The 4,355-nt window shown below is 37.9% G+C and overlaps 1 pseudogene; it reads left to right on the top strand.

Annotated features, from left to right (window-relative positions):
• The first annotated feature begins 2,357 nt into the window (after window positions 1–2,357).
• Window positions 2,358–2,489, top strand: LOC143763216 (U2 spliceosomal RNA; annotated as a pseudogene).
• Window positions 2,490–4,355: the final 1,866 nt, after the last annotated feature.

Below are 4,355 nucleotides of genomic sequence, written 5' to 3'. Positions count from 1 at the left end.
GATACTTGGTGTCCCATTGACTTGTATTGGTATCGGGTATCGGTATCGGCGATACTATCCGATACCGATACTTTCAAGTATCGGACGGTATCGCTCAACACTACTCACCATCTCTCTATTTATACTATTTCTAGATAGTGTGGATTATTTTTTTTTCTTCGATGGCACCATAAAGATCAGTTGATGTTGTAATTGCTTTCTTAGAGAACCCAGATAGAAAATAGGAATTTAATAGTTGTCTTCTTGACATCATTTTTGACCACATCACCCTTTTTATCCTGTAAAGATCCTATAGCATCTTTGACTTTTCTTTTGCTTTTGACATACCCCCAAAATCCTTATTTACTGCTTTTGGTCTTCCTTGCTAGCCTCACTTCATTACTGGCTTTAGCTTTTCTACTGCTTGCCCTGCATTCCCTGCAGACAGCATTACATTCTCCTTTAGATATACACCCCTCTTTACATTTAATCTGCATTTATTTTTTTATTTTTTCAAGCAGAGCTTGATGGGAAATAGAGCTGGATTGACAGGGGCTTCAGGTCTCCTTTTCTTCTGAAGCGCAGACCACTGAAGCATGCATCATTTCAATTACTTGGAATCCCCACATCTCATGAAATCATCTTTTCATTGGCCTCTCAGTACATTTAATTTGTGGCAGCCCCTTCCCTAACATGTCCCACTAAGAAACTGGGTGACTAGTGTGGTGACACTAACCACCCATCGACAACCAAAAGCCCTCATTGGAATAGGAAATGGGGACATAATAAATGCTTCTTTAAAACTTTATTTAACTCAATAACATTATACAGGGCAGCTAAGGCTGGGAGTTTTATCCATAGGCAGTATACTGTATATATGCAGTTAACATAGAATGGATGCTCTAACTAGGAGAATTGCCTTGCATTACAAATTCCCATATGATTGGTTAGGAGGTTCTGTTGTAAAGGATGTTTTGGCATTTCCAATTTTATGAGGATTGCCTCCAAATGATTTTTCTTTAGCATAAAAATAGTAAATTAATGTCAATCTAATACTGTCATAGTGACTAAGCCTGCAACGGCACTAAAACGGATGTATGGTTATCTTCTATATATGTAACACTTGAATCTGTTTCCGTCCATTTTCAGCACCTTTCTGAATTTTTAAATGTTTTAAAACAATGACCTAATTAAAGATTATTTATTTAAATGCTATTCAGGGCCTCACTCCTTTGCTTCCGGGCAACACACAAGCATTGTCCACAGATATATTGAATTCAGTGAAGTGTTTACCATATATATTAGTTTTTATTAGTAATATAAGGACCTTTGTGTGATAAAGAATTCACGCAGAAAAGTGATGAAATAATGGAATTTTTAATTCAACAGTAAATGCTATAACTTCTGAAGTAGTATCCTTGCATGTAGTTTAATACTACATGTATAGTGGAGCATTTACTTTTGCATTTAAAGGGAATCTATTAATAAAATTAACCCTCCTAAGCTGTTTATAAAGGCATGTAGGTAATAGGAAGCAAAATAAAATGGTAAAATTATTTTTTGATGTCAACAAATCCAATGTCTTATTCCAGAGAAAGCCATATTTTTCTTATAAGTAAATGTGTTGCTCAGGACTATGAACCACACACTGATGTGCATAAAGTTCTGCCTCTAGAGTTTATTTTTTATTAAAAGGGGCATTACCAATGTGAGATGTGTAAATAACACGTTAGTAGCTGCAACTCTCACACCCTGCTGTATTGCAACAATATTGCCACACTGGCTGCCTATGAGATGGGAGCTGAAGCTAAGAAGACACCTGCAGATTTGTCAGTTATACTCACACACAACTCTGCAGTGAGATCAGAAGAGCAGCTATTACATATCCCACTAGTAATGCCTGATTTTATTTAAACAATTATCTGGAGGAAGATCCTCAAACAGATCAGTGTTCAGAGCACAGTACTGAACAGATTGCTTACATATGAGAAAAACATTGATTTCTTTGGATTAAGTCCTAGTGCTTCATCAGCATCATCATATGAGGGTCCCGCTTGAGGACTGATGGTGCATATTCCCCACATAGTTTTTTCCATCCTTGAAAGCAAGTACCATCATGGTCACTGGGACAAAACAGCAAGAAAATATATTTCTGTTTGACCACAGGTATTGCATCTATGATGCTGCACACTAAGGAAAGTACACTCACTGAACTAAACAAGGACTATTGTAAAATATAACCTTTATTTAAATGTACTAAATGATTTGCCTATAAAAAGCTAGCAGGAAGGACATTGCTTCTCAGTTATATTAAATTAATGTGAGAAACACATATTAAATTATCTTGTCAATATAAATGAGTAAAGTCTCTAGTACTTTATGCTTTTTGGCCTTTTGGCTAAGATCAAGTGTAATATCTGTTCTTATCAAAATGTCTTAGACCGATCTACACTTGATAAGACAGGGAAGGAAATTAGCTTTTTTGACCAGAGATAATCCGAAGAAGCATTGCAGAACTTGGACCACGACCTGAGACCAGCAGAATTTTGGTAAAGATGACAGCTAAAAAGATCTTTATGATGAAACATTGAAGATTTTTGGCGAAGACAGCGGCTCAAGAAAGACCTCTCTCAAGGAATTTGTCCAGTAAAAGACCCAATAAGAATTAGCATAGCTCTGCCCACTTAGGAAAATGTTTGCAATTCAGCTAGAAAAGTGCAAGCAAAAAAGAACCATGGCGAGCATCAGAATGAATTTAAAAAAGAAGAGCATGTTGCAGGAATGCTCTCTTCCCACCTCTGGATCATTAAACCGTGCTCTCATGCTTGATTCTGTTCAGGAGCTGGTCAGTGGCTTGCTACTGGGTGCAGATGGTGCTTGTGTGGGGGAATCTGTCAGGTTCAACATGTACGTGTATCTTGTGAAGAATTAGTACCTGGAACTCCTCCAAGCCCTGCATCCTCAGCTTGCCAATACCAAAATCGTAGTGATGCTCAGGGATTTCCACTGCCCTTTCAATGAGGATGGATATAGTTCCGGAACATCTATCAAGTTAAATATCACCAAGCTGCTCATTCAGATGGTGACCAAGGCCTCTTTTGTGGAAGTTGTGGGTTCCATGGAGTTTCAAAAAACATGGAGGATTTAAGACAAAAGTGTATAGATGTGACTGGGGTATTCCTAACTCTGCTCTTATGTCTATTCTTTATTTTTAAGGAACATAACAGCTGATTTGATCCACCTGCGGCTGTTGCTATGTTAAATGCCGCTGTCAATCCCTGACCATGTCATTTAAGATGCGCACGTAAGGAAGTCATTAACTTCACCCATCAATGCCCCTGTCACAAGATCACAGGGTTCTTATAGGTTGGCATGAAGCCCTTTTATTTGTAGCTCAAGTGATCACAACATCGCACTATCAAGCTTCCAAAGAAGACTTTTGAAGCAAATGAAAAGGAAAAAAAATGTTCTTAATAATATTTAAAAAAAATGTGAAAGTTAAAATCACCCCCATTCGAAATAAAACTATAAAAAAAAAAATACGGCATATTTGGCATCTCTGCTTTTGAAAATGTCTGATCTATCAAAATATGAAAAGAATGAATCTGACTTGTAAAAGTGAAATAAGACAAAAAAAAAATCAAAATGCCAGAATTATGCTTTATTGGTCGCAGCAACATTGCAATAAACATTGCAATAAATGCAATAACAGGAGATCTAAAATATCATATCTACCCCAAAATAGTATTGATAAAAATGTCAACTCAGTGCAAAAAAAAAGTCCTAACCCAGCCACAGATCCCGAAAAATGGAGACAGTATGAGTCTCACAAAAATGGCGCCTTTTTTGTTTGATTTTTTTTACAAACCTTGTAATTTTTTTCATCATTTAAATAAAAAAGAACCTATATGTTTGGTATCTGCAAACTCGTAATGACCTGGACAATCATAGTGGCTGGTAGTGTTGAGCGATACCTTCCAATACTTGAAAGTATCGGTATCGGATAGTATCGGCCGATACCTGAAAAATATCGGATATCGCCGATACCGATACCCGATACCAATACAAGTCAATGGGACACAAGTATCGGAAGCTATCCTGGACGGTTCCCAGGGTCTGAAGGAGAGGAAACTCTCCTTCAGGCCCTGGGATCCATATTCATGTAAAAAATAAAGAATTAAAATAAAAAATATGGAGTTTAGGACCTGCGATGACGTCGCGGCTTGTGATTGGTCGCGTGAGCGGTCACATGAGCGGCACGCGACCAATCACAAGCCGCGACGTCATCGAGGGTCCTAAACTCCTCATTCTTAGGAACGGAGGCTGCCGGTTACAATCGGTAAGGTCCAGGGGCCGCCGAATGGGTGAGTATATCT

This window comes from Ranitomeya variabilis, chromosome 3 (genome assembly GCF_051348905.1).
Source record: "Ranitomeya variabilis isolate aRanVar5 chromosome 3, aRanVar5.hap1, whole genome shotgun sequence".
Classification (NCBI taxonomy): domain Eukaryota; kingdom Metazoa; phylum Chordata; class Amphibia; order Anura; family Dendrobatidae; genus Ranitomeya; species Ranitomeya variabilis.
Note: the sequence above shows the minus strand (reverse complement) of the source record. Positions and strands in the feature narration are given on the sequence as shown.